Source organism: Trichosurus vulpecula, chromosome 9 (assembly GCF_011100635.1).
Source record: "Trichosurus vulpecula isolate mTriVul1 chromosome 9, mTriVul1.pri, whole genome shotgun sequence".
Classification (NCBI taxonomy): Eukaryota; Metazoa; Chordata; class Mammalia; order Diprotodontia; family Phalangeridae; genus Trichosurus; species Trichosurus vulpecula.
The window spans coordinates 105,126,901-105,149,288 of NC_050581.1; positions in this window are offsets into that span (position 1 = coordinate 105,126,901).

Sequence of the window (22,388 nt, forward strand, 5' to 3'; positions counted from 1 at the left end):
AATCTCATTTTTAAGGTAGTATTTTCTTCAGTGGTCTTTTGGACCTCCTTTTCCATTTGGCTAATTCTGCCTTTCAAGGCATTCTTCTCCTCATTGGCTTTTTGGAGCTCTTTTGCCATTTGAGTTAGTCTATTTTTAAGGTGTTGTTTTCTTCAGTGTTTCTTGGGTCTCCTCTAGCAAGTCATTGACTTGTTTTTCATATTTTTCTCGCATCCTTCTCATTTCTCTTCCCAATTTTTCCTCTACTTCTCTAACTTGCTTTTCCAAATCCTTTTTGAGCTCTTCCATGGCCTGAGACCAGTTCATGTTTTTCTTGGAGTCTTTTGTTGTAGGCTCTTTGACTTTGTTGACTTCTTCTGGCTATATGTTTTGGTCTTCTTTGTCACCAAAGTAAGATTCCAAAGTCTGAGACTGAATCTGGGTGCGTTTTTGCTGCCTGGCCACATTCCCAACCAACTAACTGGACCCTTGAGTTTTTCAGCGGGGTATGACTGCTTGTATACTAAAGAGTTCTATGTTCCAAGCCTGGGGGGATGCACCAGCTCTGCCATACCAGCACTCTTCCTTCCCCAAGAACCCCCAACCCGGACTGGACTCAGATCTTCAGCAGGGTCTTCACTCCTGCTCTGATCTGCCACTTAATTCCTCCCACCAGGTGGGCCTGGGGCCAGAAGCAACTGCAGCTGTAGTTCTGTAGCTGGCCCACCACTGCTGCCCCCAGGGCAGTAGCCTAACCGGGAACTCCTTCCACTCCCGCAGCTTTTCCCACTAACCTTCTCTGTTGTCTTTGGTGTTATGGGTTGAGAAGTCTGGTAACTGCTGCAGCTCACTGATTCAGGGCACTAGGGCATGCTCCACCTGGCTCCTGGTCTGGTGGGTCTGCGCCACCCACGCTGGGCTCTGCTCCTCTCCTCTCCCATTTCCGTGCGGGATAGACCTCACCCAGAGACCATCCAGGCTGTCCTGAGCTGGAGCTCTGCTTCCCTCTGCTCTTTTGTGGATTCTGCAGTTCTAGAATTGGTTCAGAGCCATTTTTATAGGTTTTTGGAGGGACTCGGTGGGGAGCTCATGCTAGTCCCTGCTTTTCAGCTGCCATCTTGGCTCCACCCCCCAAATCCAGATATTCTTACAAGCCAGGGTAAGACACTAGTTCTTTAGCTATGAATTACTTTGGGCAGTGGTGTCCTTTTCCTCTGGTACTGTGTTGTAGGCAACTGCCATATAGTGCAAGATTTCTCAAAGTCATCAGGTAGCCATCAGTGCTGGTAATGTTTATTTCTCAGAATATTCATTAGTCTCCTAAGCTTGGAGAAACAAGCATAAAATGGAATATTCAGACATAGACTTAAAATTTTGTATCAGTCTAACCTTGGCAAGTATATGTTATTTTTCTGCTCACATAAGCTGCTGGAAAAGAAGGGGAATGAGCCCCTTTTCTTCCTAGAAGAGCTAGTATAAGCTATTTCCCAAGAAAGATAACATGTCTAGAAAACAGTTTAGAAACCAGTTTTGGCTCTCCTCATAGCCCACAGCATGGCCAGCTTTTCTTAGCTCAGTCAAGCTTCTTCAACACAAGACACATTCATAAAGTATCACTGTAACATAACATAGCAGCTAGGCTACCATGCACCCTATCAGCACCAGGTAGAATGTTCAGGCTTACTACCTTGTATCTTCCTTCCAACAGAACCAGAATGCAAACCCAGCTTGTTTACAATTTTACATATGTTAAGTGCAACTTCATTGGCAGTGATTTAATCATTTTCTTTTTTGCTGCTGATAATTTGGTTTTCTTTTTTCTTTTTTTTAAATCAAATTAACCAACAACTTATCTTTTTACCCCTATGAAATCTCCTCCTAATTTTATTTATTAGTTCAATGGTTTTCTTACTTTCAATTTTATTATTCTCTCCTTAGATTTTCAGGGTTTCAATTTAGTGTTTAGTTGAAAATTTTTAATTTGTTCTTTTTCTAGTTTTTTTTTCAGTTGCTTCTCAATTTATTGATCTGCTCTTTCTCTATTTTATTGTCATAAGCATTTAAAGAGATACATTTTATCCTAAGTACTGCTTTAGCTGTATCCCATAAATTTTGGTATGTTTTCTAATTTGCCGTCATTGTCTTTAATGAAAATTCTGATTTTTAAGGAGTTCTTATGAGTGTTTTTTCCTCTTCTTTAACATTTGGCCTATTCTGCTGCTGCTGCTGCTGCTGTTGTTCTTGTTCTTATGGGGTTATTTTCTTCAGTATTATTTTGTGCCTCCTTTACCAATTGTTGACTTTTTTCATGATCTTTCTTGTATCACTCTCGTTCTCTCTGCCCTCCCCATATTTCCTTTACCTCTCTTATTTAATTTTAAAAAAAAAATCCTTTTTCTGAGCTCTTCCAGTGATTCTTCTTGGGCCCAATACCAATTCATGTTTTGCCTGGAGGCTTTGCATGTAGCTGTTTTGGCATTGTTGTCTTCTTTTGAGTTTGTGGTTTGATCTTCCCTGTCATCATAATAACCTTCTGTAGTCAGATTCCTTTTTCCCTCTCTTTCTCATTTTTCCAGCCTATGTCTTGACTTTTAACTTTACACTAAAGTTGGGTTCTGCTGTCAGGATAGAAGGAACACATTCCTGAGCTTCAGGTTTTTTGTGCTACTATTTTCAGAGCTGGTTCTGGGGGCTTGTAAGTTTTTCACTTCTTTCAAGGAGGTATGATCTAAGGAGAGGTGTGGTCACTACTCTTCTGGCCTCTGCTTTGGTCTTTGAATTACCATAAGCACCCTTTTCTGTGCTGGAACTGTGACTAGGGTTTCTGTTCCTTCTAGTGACCCTGAACCATGTCTGGCCATTGCAATAGAGTCCTGTTCACAGGACCAGCAAAGAGTCCACTTTAATCTCCTTCTGAGCAGGTATCGGACCCCCTCATCATCTGTGGGCTGAGGGCTCAGGAACCTGTCATCATTGATTCAGTCACACTACCCACCTCTAAGACCTGCTGCTCGCTTGTCAGGGCATGGCCTGTGCTGGACTGCATTCTAATCTCACCCCAGGGAGATAGATCTTTCCTTCTGACCTAAGTTGTCTTGGTCCGGAAAATTGTTTCACCTCATCCTTTTATTGGTTCTTCCACTCCAGAATTCATTTTGAGGTGTTATCTTTAATGTCATTTGGAGGAGAATTTGGGAGAGCTCAGACAAATCCCTGCCTTTATTCTGCCATCTCCATCCTTCACTTTTCATCACAACTCCCTACATCCAGTGAGTTGCCAAGTCTTATAAATAGCATTACCACAACCCCTCCTGAACTTAAACATTTCTCTCAACTCACACAGACTCTTCCCCAGTTCAGACTTTCACTACATCTTGCCTAACCTATTGCAAAAGACTCCTAATAGATCTACCTGCTTCTCTTGCCTTTCTCTAACATGTCCTCCACATAGCTACTAAAATGACATTTCTAAAAGGTCTGAAAATGTTATCCTCCTGCTCAAAAATACTCAGTGATTCCCTATTTTCTAAAGGACAAAATCCAAACTCTTCTATTTTAGACTTAAGACCCTTCACTGTCTAGATACAGCCCCTCTGTCCAGACTATTTTTCCCCACAATTCTTCCCCTTTCACTTTCAACACAGTCAACATCCTAGTAAAGCTGGCCTTTACAATCTTCCCCACAAATAACAAACTACCTCTTGTCTCTGTGCCTTTGCATAATCTGTCTTCTCATCTCCACCTTTTGAATTCTCTAGTTGCCTTCAAGGCTTAGCTCAAGTGTCACCTTTCAAATATGGTATTTCTTGAACTACCCAGTTAATGTCCCCTCCCCCCAAAAACACATTTTTTTTAACTTTTTATATATTTCAACCCGTTACAATGTAAGTTCCTTGAAGGTAGGAATGGCTTCCTTTTTGTCTCTTTCTCATCCGAGCCTAGCATAGTAGGAACTTAATAAATTCCTAATCAACTGCAGAGAGCGCATGTCATGGGAAAAGCATTGCATTTGAAGTCAATGTATGATTAAATCATACTTCTACTATTTACTACCTACTGACCTTGGGCAGACAACTGAACTTCAGTTGACCTACATTTCTTCATCTATAAAAAAGAGGAAATAGAAATTTACGATGACTAGTGTCCCATTTTTGTTGTCCAGTCATGTCCAATACTTTATGACCCCTTTTGGCATTTTCTTGCAAAGTTACTGCAGTGGTTTGCCATTTGTTTTTCCATCTCATTTGACAGATGAGAAAACTGAGGCAAACAGGTTTAAGTCACTTAGCCAGGATCACACAGCTAGTAAGTGTCTGAAGCCAAATTTCAACTCAGTTCTTCCTAACTCCTGACCTGGCACTATTCATTTCACCATGTAGCTGCCCCCTAGTGTGTCTTCCAACACTAAATCACAGAATCTGATGATACTGTCTACTTAAGGAAAGAAGTAAAAGCTAGCTAAATGTTGTCCTATACCCACATCATTTAGGTATTCTACCCTACCATTGGTGGGGTTAGAAAATGTCACAAAAAGAAAAAAAAAGTTAGCTAGAAATTTGCTGTATGAGTTAGTACTGAGATGGTAGGAACAGTCAGTGCTACATTTGGGTCAGCCCAACCATTTTGGCATATGTGCTTCAACCCTAGCCATCTTCCTCTTTAGTCCTGTCTAACTTTGTACTCATGTAACAATTTATGTACACGTTCTACCTGTATGACCATTTTGTGAGAATGAGTCAGTGAGGGTGGAGAGAAGGGAGGTCAGTGGAAGGAAGCAGTGACTGTAAAGCCTTGCATCCAATAACTCTGCCCTAGTATACACACACATACATGTATATGTGTATATATACACACATATATATTTATATATTTCAATGTGTGTGTGCATGAGCTTCTTTTAAGTTGAATCAGCATTATTGACATATTTTCTATCACTTTCTTAAATCTAGACAATCTACCAAACAAGAAATCCAGCCCTAAGTTGTAGCACTTTCAATTTCTGAGGTATAAATACTCACATTGAAAATCCAATAATTGGTTCTTGAGAAATATTTTAAGTTGCCTCCATCACTGTTATTCACACATATGCCATTTTAGAACCAAATATAGGGTTAAAGGTCATCCTCCAACAAGGTATCTTCCAAATATATTTTAACAATATGCAAAATTACTCCACCTGTTTAAATATAGACAAAGATTTTGTTCATTTACCACCTGAACATCATGTGAATTTAAAAAGGCCATATCTGCTGTCCAAAGAAATTACCACCCCCTCTTTTCCAAATGAAGATTCTAAATCTTAGAGAGTTCAAAGGGGCAGAGCCAATTAAAAATAATGATATATATTTCCCCCAATTCTGTGTTAAACAATTTTACACTGTTTTAAGCTTTCCAAATTCTACCCCTCCTTCCCTCTCTCGCCTCCCCACTCCCTGAGATGGCAAGCAACACGACACATGTTATAAGTTCACAATTATATAAAGCATTTCCATATTAGTCATTTTGTAGGAGAGAGACAGAGAGAGACAGAGAGAGAGAGAGAGAGAGAGAGAGAGAGAGGGAGGGAGAGAAGGTGGGAAAGAAGGAAGGAAAGAAGGAAGGAAAGAAGGAAAAAAAGCCTTATTCAGGTAAATATAATTTCTTTCTCTGAAGGTGGATAGCAAGATTCATCGTGAGTCCTTTGGGATTGTTTTGGATCATCATACTGCTGACAATAACTAAGTAATTCAGAGTTCTTCTTCCTACATTATTGTTGTTACTGTGCAATTGCTGTATTGCTGTATAATGTTCTCCTGGTTCTGTTCACTTCACTTTGCATCAGTTCATGCAAGTCTTTCCAGGGTTTTTCTGCAAGTGTCCTGATCATATTTTATTGCAGCATGATAATATTCCATCACGATCATATACCACAACTTTTTAGCCATTGCCCAATTGATAGGATCCCCTCAGTTTCTAATTCCTAGCCACCACAAAAAAAGAGTTGCTATAATTTTTTTTGTGAAAGTAGGTCTTTTTTCATTTTTTAAAAAAAATTCTCTGGGATATAGACCTAGCAAGGGTATTGCTGGATCAAAGGGTATACAGGTTTGTAGCCTTTTGCTATAGTTCCAAATTATTCTCCAGAAATGTTGGTTCATTTCACAACTCCACCAATACTGCATTAGTATCCTGGTTTTCCCACATCTCCTCCAACATTTATCATTTTCCTTTTTTTTTTCAAATTAGCCAATCTGAGAGCTGTGAAGTGATACCTCAGGGTTGCTTTAATTTGCATTTCTTTCATTAATAGTGGTTAGAGCATTTTTTCAAGACTATAGATAGCTTTGATTTATTTGTCTGAAAGTTATCTGTTTATATCCTTTAACCATTTATCAATTTGGGAATGATTGTATTCTTATAAATTTGATCCAATAAGTATATATTTGAGAAATGGGGCCTTTATCAGAGATATTTACTACAAAATTCCCCCCCCCTAGTTTTTGCTTTTCTTTCTAATTTTGGTTGCATTGCTTTTGTTTATTCAATATATAATCAGAATTATCTATTTTAAATTTTGTACTGCTCTCCATATTTGTTTGGTCCTAATTTTCCCCTTTTTTACAGGTAAACTATTCTATACTCTCCTAATTTGCTTGTATTGTATGAGAAAATACGTGTAAATAAATATGTGTAAATCATGTACCCATTTTGACCTTATCTTGGTAGATAGTATGAAATGTTGGTCTACACGTAGTTTCCAGGATACTGCTTTTTTTAGTTTATTCAAGAGTTTTTGTCACATAATGACATTTTGTCTCATAAGTTTGGATCTTTGGGTTTATCATATTCCTATGGTCATTTACTACAATGTGTTGTGTATCTAATCTATTCCACTGATCCACCACTCTATTTCTTAGCTAATACCAGATTGTTATGATAATTACTGCTTTATAATACAATTTGAGATCTGGTATGGCTGGACCACCTTCCTTCACATTTTTTCTGTTGATTTTCTTGATTTTCTTTACCTTTTACTCTTCCAAACTAATTTTATTATTATTTTTCTAGCTCTATAAAATAACCTTTTGTTAATTGGATTAATATGGCACCAAATAAATAGATTAATTTAGGTAAAATTGTCATTTTTATTGTATTGGCTCAGCCCACCCATGAGTAAATAATGTTTTTTCCCAATTGTTTCGATCTGGTTTTATTTGTGTGAAAAGTGTTTTGCAATTGTGTTCATATAGCTCCAGGGTTTGTCTTGGCAGGTAGACTACCAAGCATTTTATACTGTCTACTATTCTTTTAAATGGAATTTATCTTTCTATCTCTTACTGCTGGACTTTGTTGGTAATATATAGAAATGATGGTGATTTACATGGTTTTATTTTGTATCCTGCAATTTAACTAAAGTTGTTCATTTTTCCACTACTTTTTTTAACTGATTCTCTAGGATTCTTTAAGTATACTATCATATCATAGACAAATAGTGATAGTGTCATTTCCTCATTGCCCATTCTAATTCCTTCAATTTCTTTTTCTTGTCTTAAGGATATAGCTAACATTTCCATAGAACATGGAATAATAGTGGTAATAATGGGCATCCTTTTTTATTTCTGATTATATTGGGAAGGCTAATAGCTTATCCCCATTGCTGCTAATGTTTGCTGATGGTTTTGGATAAATATTACTTATCTATTTTGCTGTTTGATCATTTTCTCAGCCAATTACTTGACTTTTTAGTTCTTTGTTAAGGTAGGTCTGTACTTCCACTGTGGAGGGTATACTGTCCCAAGCTTCAGGGGTCTTGTACAGCTGTTTTCAGTGATATTTCTAGGGACCTGTAAATTTTCAGTTCTTCCAAGATCAAAGGAGAGGTGTTTATTCCTCTCCTGGCCCTTGCTCTTGTCTGTGAGTAACCACAAGCACTCTTCTCTGCCTTGGAACTGTGAGGAGGATTCCCTCTCCACCACTACCACAAGATCTGTCAAACCAGGACTCCTCCTCTCCCCAGGACTGCCACCCAGAACTGTGACACAGATCCAAGCACAGGCAAAGCAAGAGAATCCTGCCTTAGCACCAATAAAAAGATCCCTACAATCCCTCTCTGACCAGCTGCTGGATCCCCTCATCATCTATGGGCCAGGAGATCCAGGAGCAGCTGCTGTTTCTGCTGCTGCTGCCGCTACAGCCACAGCTACTTCCACTTCCCTGGGGATTGGGGCCAGACCATGCTCTTCTCTCACCCAGGTTCTACAGACCTTTCCTACTAATGTTGTTTTTGGTGTTTGTGGGTTGAGAAGTCTGGAAACCACCCAGCTGCTAGTGATCCAGTGTCCTGAGCACTGTGGCCCCCTTTTCTGCTGGCATGACCCATGTTGGACTGTGCTCTTTTCTCAGACTGGAGCAACAAGCCTTCCTGTCGACATTCTAGGTTGTGTTGGGCTGGGAATTTGTTTCACTCTATCATTTTGTGGGTTCTGCTTCTCTAGAATTTGTTTAGAGTCATTTTTTACAGGCATTTGGAGGAATTTGAGAGAGAGCTCAAGCAAATTCCTGCTTTTACTCTGCCATCTTGGCTCTGCCTCTACTTATTTTTTTTTCAAGGTAAGCTCCATTTATTCCTATGTTCTCTAGTGTTTTTAATAGGAACGGGTATTGTATTTTGTAAAAAGCCTTTTCTGCATATTTTGAGATAATGATACGATTTCTGTTTGTATTGTTATTGATATGATCAATTATGCTCATAGTTTTCCTAATGTTGAATCAGCCTAGCATTCCTAGTATAAATCGCACCTGGTTATAGCATAGGATCCTTGTAATATATTGCTGTAATCTCCTTGCTAGTATTTTATATAAAATTTTGCATCAATATTCATTAGTGAAACAGGTCCATAATTTTATTTCAATGTTTTGACTCTTCCTGGTTTAGATATTACCATGATTGTGTTATAAAAAGAATCTGGTTGGACTCCACCTATTTTTTCAAATAGTTTATGCAGTACTGGACTTAATTTTCTTTAAATTTTTGGTAAAATTTGCTAATGAATCCATTTGGCACTGGGGATTTTTTCTTAGGAATTTCATTAATGGCTCATTCCATTTCTTTTTTCCTAAGATTAGGTTATTTAAGTATTCTATTTCTTCTTCTGTTAATATGGGCAATTTGTATTTATTTATTTACTGGTCATTTGGTTTTCTTCTTTCCTTTTGTTAATCAAATTAACTAATGGTTTATCTTTTTTCCTTCATAAAACCAGTCCCTAGTTTCATTCATTTGTTCAATTTTTTTATACTTTCAATTTTATTAATCCCTCCTTTTGATTTTCAGGATTTTTAATTTGGTGTTTAATTTGGGATTTTTAAATCATTCTTTCTCAAGTTTTCTTTTCTCTATTTTATTGAGATAGTAGTAGTAAACATAGTAAGCAATTAGAGATATAATTTTTCTTCTAATTACTGCTTTGGCTAGATCCCATAAACGTGGGTATGTTGTCTAATTGTCAGTCTCTTTAATGAAATTATCAATTGATTCTATGATTTATTCTTTGGCCTGATTTTCTTTTGGGATTAGATTATTTAATTTTTAATTAATTTTAATCTAGCTTTCTACTGCCCATTATTTGATATAATTTTTATTGTGTTATGATCTGAAAAGAATGCACTTAATATTTCTGCTTTTCTGCATTTGTTTGTGAGGTTTTACACCATAATACATGGTCAATTTTAGAATAGGTGCCATGTACTGCTGAGGAAAAGGTGTATTACTTTCAGTTCCCATTCCATTTCAACAGAGATCTATCATATTTAACTTTTCCAGAATTTTTCACCTCCTTAGCTTCTTCCTTGCTTATTTGTTTGTTAGATTTATCTAATTCTGTAAAGGAATAGTTGAGGTCCCCCCACTAGGATAGTTTTATTTCATATTTCCTCCTGTAATTTATTCAACTTCTTCAAAAATTTAGAAGTTATACCATTTGAAGTGCATATGTTTAGTATTGGTATAACTTCATTGTCTATAGTACCTTTCAGCAAGATAAGTTTTCCTTCCTTATTTCTTTTAATTGGATCTACTTTTGTTTTTGCTTTTTCTGAGATCATGATAACTACCTCTGCTCTTTATTTATTTATTCATTCATTTAATTATTGCTTTAATTTAAGCATAATAATTTCTGCTCCAAGCCCCTTACTTTTACGCACAGACAAGAATGGGCTATGATCTTTTTGAGGTGGTAGCATGTACCTCATCTAATTCATGGCTCAAAGTATAGAGGTCTATATTACAAATGTAATTAATAGAGAAACTACAATTTGTTAAAATACCTCCTAATAGATAGACTTCCTTGATAGTTCATATAGGAAAGTCTCACATTAGATGAGTATGTTTATCAGACGAGTATATTTAGCTCAGTCTAGGTTTAACTCTTGTTAGCGAATAGTACCCCTGAGCAAAAAGCATTTGTCCAGATTTTCCTGCCATCCAAAGATAAGCAGAGGCCACTGGGGACCTTAATCAGGGTTACTTGCTTTCTCAGCCAAAACAGGACAGTATACATCTCTCATATGTCAATCATGGACACATGCAATCACATATTAATGTCTTTGTTCTATTGTATTTTTATTTATTTATTTTGTTAATTGTTTCTTTATTATATTTTAATCTAGTTATGTTTAAATTTGGGAGTACTATGGGCCTCATATGGCTTCAGGCCATTTTTTCACCCCTTTTGACTGCAGCCTATTACCAACCAAGATTTGCACATGAGAATTGCAATAAAATTTATCATCTAGGAAATGTACAATTGAAAAATCATTTGAAGAAACCATTTAGAACAAGAGATAACTGATGGAACACTTTATCTATAAAATATTAAAAGAAAAATCTTAGATGAAGTTCTCTAATTTTTTGGATAGTTCTTCTACAGAAGTTAAAAGGCCACCAAATAATGGATCTGGGGATCGGGGAGAACTTCCTGGGGCACATAAGAGTTTGGCTAATGACTTCACTGTGCTTCTGACAGAAATTATAGAGTCAGTACGATAATTAAAGCTATTTGTCATTTCTACCTCTATAATATCTGTCTTCTATGTCCCCTTTTCTCTACTCACATAGCCACCACACTGGTTTAGGTCCTCATTACCTTTTACTTGAACCAGTGTACTAACCTTTTCTTTGTTCTCTCCGCCTCAAGTTTCTCCTAACTCCAACCCATCCCCACATAGATACCAAGGTGATTTTCTAAAGCTATAGGTCTATCCACTTCACCACCACTGCTTAATGCACATTTATGGTTCCTTATTATTTTGAAGATCAAATATAATCCCCTCTGTTTGACATGTAAAGCTCTTCACAAGCTGTTTCTTTCTATCTCTTCACCATTACATATCACTCACCATGACACTTTCTGTCATATAGGCCTACTTGCCTTTTCTTACATGATGCTCCACCTCTTGTCTCTTACCCTTTTGCATTGGCTGTCTCCCATCCCTCCTATTCTCCATTCTTGCCTTTACCTCTTAGAAGGTCTGGCTTCTTTCAAGAGACAGCACAATTAGCACCTTCTGTAGGAGGCCTTTCCTAGTCTACCCAGATAATTTTGTCCTCTATAATGCTTTCTTCAGTTTATTCCATACTTACCCTAGTTTTGTACCAATTATGATCCCTGAAGGTAAGTTTCTTGAGGACAGACACCGTCTTTGCCTTAAGAAAAAAAAAAGAAAACTCTTGTGCTTAGGACAGTGCCTGATATAGTAAACACTTAACTACTGCTTAATTTATCTCTTTGTAAAGTCCTCATGAAATACTCTTTAGGTATATTTCTGTGATTGATGCCAGGGGTGACATGGTCAATGTGGAGGGGAAGAGAGAGAAAAAAACAACACTCTCTCTAATCTCCAAAAAAGTGATTCTTCCTCAGGGGTGTGGAGTTCTCAGATCCTGATTTTGGAATCCTTTGCAACTCAGCTGACTGGCTACAAACTAACTTGTTCTCTTTCCATTTAGTCTAAAAGGCATTACTTGATTTTCAACCAGTCACAAAATATTTCCTATGGGTGGCACCATTTGTCTTTGCCAATGATGAAAAGCTCTAATGCGCTTTTCAAATTGACTAAGGGTTTTTGTCAATTGTGATGTTTGGGCTTTCTGTAATTAATTGGTGTTAAAGGCAGACTCCCAGCCTTAGAGATGTATAAACGCAAACCTGAGCCAACACCTCAAAGTCAATCTATGTTCATTTGCCTAGAAAACAAACAAGACAACCAAAACGCAACCAAAACAAAACAAGACAAATAAACAAAAAAAATAACAAAAACACAATCCACTCAGGCGTTGGACTTTCCTTCTTCCTAGGATTTTAATAAAGTAGAACATTTAGAAAACTCTGTGTAGTATTTTTGAAGATAAGCAGACATTGATATGAAGGGGTTAATATTTCACTTTCATTATGTGTAAAAGAACTGTAAGGATGAAACACAGTTTGGTCAATTAACAAGCATTTCAAATATATCTATATGGGCATTAAGGGATACAAAGAAAAATGACATGATTCCTACCTTCTGGAGGCATATAGTCTATTAGATCACAATAAATAATCAATGGCATAGAAAAATATTTAAGGTACTGTGTATAATAAGTGCTGGGTATAAAAAAGACAGTCCTTTCTCTTGGAGAGTTTACATTCAACTAGGGGTATACAATATGAATTCCAGAGAAAATGCTGCAGAAAAATTTAAGGAGGGAGAAAATATTTTCATTTGGCTGGGGGAGGGGCAGAGAAAGGGGAATCAGGGGAAACTTCATGAAAGAGGTGGCATTTTAGGTAAGCCTCTCCCATAATCCGTAATGGCCATGTACAGTGATCCTAAGTGATTGACAAGACCTGAAAAAGACTTGCCATTGAGTTTCAGGTACTAAGCTTGTGTGTTTCATAATGAAACAAGTAACCCTCATGCTTAAGGGCATTTTAGGAAGAAAACATTGAGACTGAGGATAGAGGTGCCAAGGGAAATGAAGGAAGGAAAGAAGGAAGGAAGGAAGAAAGGAAGGAAGCAAGGAAGGAAGGGGCGGAGGTAGAGAGGGAGAGAGAGAGAGGGAGGGAGAAAGAAAGAAAGGAAGAAAGAAAGAAAGAGAGAGAGAAGAAGAAGAAAGGGAGAAAGAAAGAGAGGGAGGGAGGAAGAAAGAAAGGAAGGGACGGAGGGAGAAGGAAAAGAAGGGAGGAAGGAACAAAGAAAAAAGGAAGGAAGGAAGAAAAGCAAGAAAACACACTGACAGTGAATTAACTGAATATCTTGCGTATGAGAGTGTTGGGATAAAAATTGGGGCAGGACTTGGGCCCAAGTCACTCAAAAATATCCAGACCTCCCCGCAAGCCTTGCTAAAAAAATTACAAATTGATTCTAGTCACATAAAGGTCCTTTCCACCACCCCAAGCCCTTGGCAGATATTTGGAACAAAACCTCAGCAAGAAACAATAGAGAAATGAATGCCCCATGAATCAGAATGCCAAGAAACTATATAGCAATTCTAAGTGATAGGCAAGCCATGAGAAGACTTGGGATTTGGTTTCAGGTAATAGTTTGTACTCAAATGACTTGATTAACATGTCTTGGAATAATCTAACCCTCTTGTGGCCTACCCATTTTTCATGAGAGATTCATAGGTAGTACATTCTCCTTTGAGAATTTTGGTACTGTCTGTAGACTTCAGACAATCAATCCAAAGATCTACCTGAGTGGTTTTGATGGGGCAGGGCACGTTGGGCCTCTTACCCATTGACCAGTCCTGGGTGAGAAAGAGACTGGGACAGCAAGATAAACAATAGGGATTTAAAAAAAATCACGAGGCAGTATACTAAGTTCAATATGTCATGATCTTTTTGTTAAAAAAAATAGGGATGAGGAAAAAGAAGTTTCGTTCTGGCTTTCCTTCCTGAAATAACATAGTTTGGGGGCTCTTTCAAGAGGATGTTTGCTTTTTCCCTTCTTTTCTGAATTAGTTTCCTAATCAGGGAATACATGACCATGCCATCAGAAATATAGATAGATCCTTTTAGGGTTATATATAAGGTGAGCAACTCATGGCTTAGTCACTTGTCTGTGAAGAATCTGGGGAAAATACAGGAGGGTGAGGATTGTGGATTGTCAATAACACCTACATAGAGACAAGTACGACTTGTACAGGACATTCCTTATCCTTTGCCAAATGTAAGAAACTCTTTGTTTTCAAGTGTCTGGACTGTGCAATACATATGCGGAGAATGGCATAATCCTGCCCCAATAATGAAGACTGTTTTAAAAGAGCTCAACACATACTGTAACTTTCACATGTTTATATTACATAAATAACTTAGGCCATTGAATGCCATAATTTCTATGTAATACAGTTAGCAGTCAACTATGATTATTATTGTACAGTTCTGACATCAGCATGAAACATACCAGAACAGTACAGAAAAAAATAATGGGCTAGCATGGGAAGGTTGAAGAGTTTGGCTCTTGTAAAACCAAAATGCAGGATGTGTGTTCCAATTCGTTCACGTTACTTAGCTTGGATGCTTCGGCTGTACATCGAAAGTATGGGTCTTTCTCAGAAGCACCATAATATTTTGTTTTACTTGAATGAGGTCAGAAATGGCCTTGTAATAGCTGTCCCCAAACATGTTTGATCTTTGTTCATTTTGATCTGTTTTCCATTCCAAACTAGTCTAGAATTTTTTAGAGGACAGAGAAGGATTTGTTGGTTGTTTTTAAAGGAAATAGAAAATTTGCATACCGAGTGGAGATTTAATCTTGTTGGGATGGTTTAGAAGCAGCACCTACCTCTCTTTTGCCCCATTGTTCCAAGATGGCAGCTATATTGAGCCATTTTCACTGAATATACTTTCTCTTCACATCTAGTCAAGAAGTTAAAAAAACATTTATTCTGCGCCTTCTCTTCATAATAGCCACATTTATATGTGGTATCATAGTAGAAAGGAATATGATAAAATAACTCTGAGATGGATTGTGAGAAGATGGGCACACTGAGAGACATATGAATTGGTCCAGCATTCTGAAATTATACTGAGAAAGAAAGTGACTGAATTCTTTATAGCCTTTGACCCAGAGACCTGACTACTAAATGCATATCCTAAGGATGTTAAAAATGTAGACTCCATGCACAACACAACAGAATATTTATAACAACATAGTTTTTAAGCAGCAACAAGAACTGGAAACAAACCAAATGTCCATTGCTTGGAGGATGGCTAAACACATTGTGGTACAAGAAGGTAAAGTAACAAATAGGTAGAAAAATATATATGAACATGTGAACTGATGCAAAATGAAGTAAGTGGAAGAGGGAAAATATACATAATAAACTACAAAAATGGAAGTGGAAAGAATAATAAAAAATCAAAATTGAACCCTGTTTCTATTAAAATGACTGACCCTGGCCCTGAAGAAACAAGGTGAGCAGTATTTCCATTTCTTCTCTGCTGAGGTGGGAGAGTATGGGTGTGGAACCCAATATATGCCCTCAGACTTGATTGATGTGTTACTTAGTTTTGTGGAACTGCTTATTTTCCCCCCTGTCTTCATTTTTTTTAAAGGAAGGGCAAAATGGGGAAAGGATACATGTGAAAATGAAAATGATACTTATATAAAAGATTTCCATAATAATTTAGAAACATTAACAATTACACTTATCTAATAATAATGGTGGAGGTAGTGTGGTACACTAACTAGATAGAGAGCTGCAATCCAAACCAGGAAGACCTGGGTTCGAATCCTACATCTGATACATACTTGCTGTATGATCTTGAGGCCCGAGGCAGCTCACTAAGTGGTATTATTGAGGGGATAGTCATGGTGATGGTGGGAGGGAGAGGAAGGTGGGCAGTTCTGTCATATTTCACTTTGGGACCTTCAGTAGCCTCAGCAAGGATTTAGGGTGGAAATTCTGTTGCTGCTAGATACTAATCCTTTAGAATTGCTTAATGATACTAGACCACCTTCTTTTGCCTTCACATTCTTCTGCCTTCAAACTTGTAACCACTGCTACCACCATCTCTTCTACTTGAATACATCTCACCCAGCGTTTACTAAAGAGAGGAAGGTAGGTGGCATAGTGGATAGAGTGCTACCCTAGAGTCAGGAAAGACCTGAGTTCAAATCTAGCCTCAGTTACTAGCTGTGTGACCTTAGGCAAGTCACTGAATCTTAGTTTCATCCATTGTAAAATGTATGTAATAATGGCAACTATCTCTAGGATGTCTGGCCCTAGATCAGTAACCACACCATCCTGGTCGTTGTAGTTGGGCATATCTTTTCCTTTCTCCTTTCCCTTTTGCTTTCTTTCTTTCCTCAACTGTGTGTAAAACATCATCAGGCTGCCATTTTGTTTTCCTTGTTCTTTTCCTTTGGGATTTTGTTGTTGTGGTTGTTGTTGCTGTCTCTTGCACAGTATTGTGAATTTACGTCTATAGTTCTTCAGGCACTCTATACAGCAGATCTTTCCACTTCATATCTAGTATATGTTATAGGTAGTAAGCTAGCTAACTAGCTAGAATGTACATTAGGCACTTACTATGTACCAGGCACTGTGCAAAGCTCTGGAAGTGTGCACAACAAATGACACAACCCTTGCCCTCAAGGAAGGGAAGACAACACAGAAACGGAAGCTGGAATAGAGCTACAGTGTGAACTCAGAGGTCTGAAGTGGAGATGTCCAACAAGGAGCATGAGGGCCTGTTTCTGGTCAGGAGGAGTTGGCATTCCACTAATTGAGCCCACCGCCCAGAGGAGGATTACAGGGTTGTAGTGGATGAGACAAGGGTGATGGACCCAGTATAGCCAGCATGATGAAAAGAAGGTATTTTATTTATTTGAGTACATGTGGCTCTCCTAAAACCCTAACTTACCCCTACTTCTCACCTCCATTAGTAGATTATAAAGAGCTTGATGACTGGAAAACCCTGATGATGTTTCTACCACTTGAATACTTTGTAAAAGCAACATGTTTCCTGTGGTGAAAATAGTCAAAAGAGATGCTTATACTTCATTATGCTTAAAGCTGGAACTTTGTGAGAGCAAGAACAAAGAGGTACAAAAACCAATTTATTTAAAACTAATAAGCATTTATTAAGTGCCTACTATGTTTTAGGCACTGTGGTAGACCCTGGAGACACAGAGATGAACTAAACACTAAACAAAAAGCTATGGACCTCAAGGATGTTATGTTTTACTGAAAATGAACAATATCAAACAAACAAATAAAGAAGCAAAGAAAAGTGCAGGAACAGTGAATCACTATCATCAGGAGCTTCTACGGTAAAAGGATCATATTGGCTCCTGGGTCAGAGGACTTGAGTTCAAATCCTGTTTCAGACTTTTACTCTCTGTGTGACCTTGGTTCAGTTTTCCCAGCTGTAAATTAAGATGGTTGTACAAGATGGTCTCTAAGGTGCCTTCCTGATTGAAAAATATTCTCTCTCCTGTGATCGTCTTGAGTAGTCATATTCAGTTGGAAAGTTATCGCTCCTTCTGCCTTTTCTAAAAGTTATCACCCAAAACTCTGTGAAAGATGCTTAAATATAACCTTGTGAAGACTGGCAGAAATTTTAGAATGTAAATTAAATGAGAACATTATTTATTTTTTTGACATAGAGATGATAGCAAGTGATTCCAAAATTCTCAGGGCTACATCCTGTCATCAATCAATTTCTTAAATTCCCTTAGACAGGACAATCAAAGGATGTGGCCCATACCTCAGCAACATGAAGAGAATTTAATGTATTTATTGTGTGGACTGAAATTTTTATGAACCAAATGACTTTTAATAATAATAAAAATAACAATGGCAGCTAACATTTACACAGTGCTTAAGGTTCACAAGGATACACATGCACATTTATTTATTTCATTCACACAACAACCATGTTAGGTTATGTGCCATTATTATCCCCAATTGACAGATGAGGAAACTGAGACCAAGAAAAGTTAAGCAATTTGTCCAAATGTCAGACAGCTGATAAATTTCTGGTACAGTATTCAAACTCAGGCTTTCCTGATTCAAGCATCTTTTCCATTCCAAAGGACCAGTGATCCAAATATTTTCCAAGAGAAATTTTGACAGAAATATTATTTTTTTCCTTTTAGTCAGAACCTGCAATTTCGTAAGTGTAGTCAGAAATAGTAAGGACATAGTTAGGGCAAAGAAAAAAATAAAGAATAAATGAACGTAGCAAGGACTTATTAAATGCTTGCCGGTTGATTAAATGGTTGATTGTGAACGGACCCTTCTTCAGGTTAAAACGTGCTGTTTCCATTTCCAATTGGTACAATATGGGTAATGCTGTTCATTTGTTTCCAAGATTTTATGGAGCATCCTGGGAAAAATGCAGAACAGCAATTCTTATGGGTTCTATGTAGCCGAGAATATTAAGTGATAAGTAGAATGGAAAGAAACATGCTTGAGCCAGAAGAAAGAGAGCAGATGATCCAAGATGAAGGCTGCAGTTGTGAAAGAGCCTGATACTGAAACTTTCCTACTCACATCACGGAGGCAACAAATGTGCATTTGTTCAGAAATCGTTAGTAATTTTTCTCATTATGACACTTGACTGTCATGTTATTTCCACTAAATAATCCTCACTTTATGCCCTTACTAATGGGAACCTCTTGTTTCATATTTACTCAGTGTGGAGTAATGTTGGGCTTTTGTTTATGCAAGGAAGAAAGAATGAAACCTGAGTTGCTCTATATTAGTCGCACACTGAAATAATCCTGGAAGGCCTTGCACTGGGCTGGGATGGGGGAAGGGGGCAGGGGGGAAGAGGGAGAAGGATCACCATTAAGCCAAAAAACTGAAAAATAAAATGCATTTGTTCTCAACACTTCCCATTAATTCAGTTTCACTATATTCTTTCTGGTTCAATTTCATCCCTGAAATTTACCAAAAGCCGTAATATTTATGTTTGTGGGATAGGATGACCCAGTGTTTGGGTCAGAGAACAATCCCTGTAGGTGTACAATGTGGTTTGAGGTAGAGGACAGACTTTAGTATTGAAGATGAAAGTGCTGGCATATTTCTCATGTGTGGGAAGTATTTTTGAGTCACCCACTGGAGACTATGGGTAGGACTTGGCTCCTTGCCGTGAGCTACTCAGTGCAGAGGGTTCATTTCATCCTGAGCAGAGCTGATTAGCTTGCACAGGGCTTTCCCCTCCCTCTTCCCCTTCCCCTCCAAGTGCATGTTCACAAGTGGTCTATCATCTCTTGGCACATGTAAAAGGGCTTCTGAGTAAATAATTACATGCCTGCTTCACATGTTATTTAATTTTCCATCTTGACCTGATAGTTTACCTCTGGAAGAACATTTGGCCACGTAGCAAAATGATTGCCTTGGCTTTCTAACACTAATTCCTTGTTCTCAGCTATGGCCGGCTGAATTCCAGATGAAGGCCTGTCATAAAGGTGCTTGTCTCAAATTGAAACAACAGTAACAATAATTTTGTATTATTTCTTTTAAAAAATGTGCCAAGGGAGCCCCCTTGAAAAGGAAATGTTTTGCCAGGCAACCAGATGATCAGATATATGCCTTTCAAAGGTGGTTTTCCCCAACATGGAAAGTATTCCAGTCGCTTTCTGGTACTGAAGCATCAGAATCTAAGTACTTCCTATTTTAGGCTCAGTAAGTGTGTTACTATTTGGATGCACTTCATCCATGACAAGCCGCTGCCCGCACTCTTCAGTCAGGGTCAGGTTGAACTTTACCTAATTAAAAAATGGCCTAATGAAAACAAAATCTTGTTTCAGTTCCCCATCACATGCCTAGTTCCTAGGCATAATCAAGGTAGGACCTGTTCTAGGTGAGTAACGAAGTAGACCGATATGGCTAGCTTCCCTTCCATAGTAAGTTATCCTGCATCATTATATTTGCACGATTCTCATGAGAAAGAGCCCTATGTAAAGGATAATAATAGAAACTGAGAGTCAGTGGGACAAAGAGAGGAAGTGGATCTGGTTTTTGTCCCTCACCTCTGACTAATTTGTCTCATGATAAATCTGGGCAAAGCCCAGAACCTGTCTGAGAATCAATGATTCCATGATGAAGCCAGAAATGCAATCCAAGTATCTGGTCAGTCAGCAGTAGATCATGAAACCATTTACCCAATTTTAATTACCAAAGAATGTTTACAAGCTAGGAAGAGAAAATAAAAAGTGAAGTATCCATATCCGGAACAAATAAGAATTTCAAGCAGATATGAAGTAACAGATGAAAAGGTGAGGGAAAAATTGGAATTCAGATCAATATTAAGAACTTAGTATGGACGAGGCAATATACCCTGGGGACACAGAGACAGAAATGAAATAATTCTTGCCCTCAAGGAACCTACGTTCAGGAAATACATATATTCAAAGAATAAAAAATTAATTTTGAGAGGTAGAGAGCACTCATAATAAAGCAATTAAAAAGTTCATGGCCTAGGTGGCACCAGAAATGAATTTTGAAGGAACCCAGGCACTCTCACAAACAAAGGGAGAAAGAAATGATTTCTAAGAATGGTAATACAGTATGTACAATGTCAGTGAGTAAGGTGAGGGAAAGTAACATACAAAGAACTGCAAATAGGTCAGTGTTTCTGTAATGTGAAATACATAGGATGGAGGAAAGTGAAACACATTTGGAAAAGTGGAGTGTAGTCAGGGATGTGCAAGTAAATGTTTAACAACTGGAACATTGGGGACCAAAAAATGCATGCATGAAACATTTTTAAGTTTAATCTGTATTGTTAACTTTTTCACCATCACTTTCTTAAGTCTAGACAATCAAGAAAACAGTCAAACAGGCCCTAATTTTTAGTATTTGCCAATTTCCAAGGCATAAATGCCCACACTGAATATTTAATAAGCAGCTTTCATGAGCTGGTTTGGGCTGGCTCCAGCATACTGCTGACTGGAGTCATATTATGAAGGGCTTTAAACGAGAAGCAGAGATTGTATTCTGTACCAGAGGCAGGAAGCAGTTGCTAGAGAGTCTTGAGAAGACGGTAGTATAGGTTTTACTTTAGGAAAATTATTTTGGGAGCAATGGTGTGTGTGTGTGTGTGTGTTTGTGTGTGTGTGTGTGTGTGTGCGTGCGCGTGTGTGTGTGTGTGTTGTAGATTGGAGACAGAAAAAATGGAAGCAGGAAAATTAGGATCTTATAGTAATAGACCAGGTAAAAGATGATAAGATCTTTGTCCTGGATGGTGTCCTTGACAGTAGAGAAAAGATGACAAGTAAGAGACGTTGCGCAGGTAGAATCAACAAAACTTAGCAACTGATTAGAATATGGAAGATTGGAGATAAAACATATTGTCAAGGATGCAAATCTGTGTTACTAGAAGGATCTTGCTGTCCTGGTAAAACAGAGGAAAATTAAAAAGAAGGCAGAGTTTAGAGGAAAAGATGAGTTCTGTTTTCCTCATGTTCAAACTGAACAGTTCAGTAGGTAGTTTGTGATATGGAACTAAAAACCAGGAAAAAAAGATGAGGGCTGAATATGTAGATTTTGGAACAATCTAAAAAGACCTGATAATTGAACCCATAGGAAATGTATTACTGCCAACAAAGAAGGTGTGGAGATAAAAACAGAAGAGGACACTGAAGAAAGCCCTGAGTGACACTCATGCTTCAGAAATGGGGGCATGGAACATAATCCTTCAAAGGACACAGAAGAATAATTTATGGAGAAGAGAGCCAAGAGAACAATGCATACTATAACAATGATGTAAAAATAAACAAATTTGAAAGTTTCACAAATTCTCAGTAATATAACCATCATCTAAGACAAAAGGACCATTTGAAGAATGCTATCTACTTCCTCATTGAAAAGTGGTGGATTAAAGATGCAAAAGGAGATTAATATTTTTTGAACAGAGTCACTGACGGAATTTGTTTTGCTTGACCATGCCCATTTGTTAAAAAGAATTTTTTTTTCCTCAGTGAGATAAGGGATGTCAGGGAAAGAAAATAGAGAGCTGTCAATTTTAAAAATGTAATAAAAAACAAAAAGATTCTTATATATGCATACATACATACTATAATTTCATGTACTTTTGTCACTCTTCATCCTTGACCTCTGTGCTACTTTTCATATTTATATATATATATATATACACATATATATGTATATGTATATATATATATATATATGTATATATGTGTGTGTATGCATGCATTCATATGTGCATGCATATATACATGTATGTATATATACTATAAATGCACTATGTATATGCACATATGTATATATTCATATAAGCATATGTTATGTAGTATGTATATACACATACACATATATATATGTGAAAAGTAGCAGAAAGATCAAGGATGAAGGTTGACAAAATTATATTAATTATACTATATACTTTAATACATAGCATCTATAATATATATAG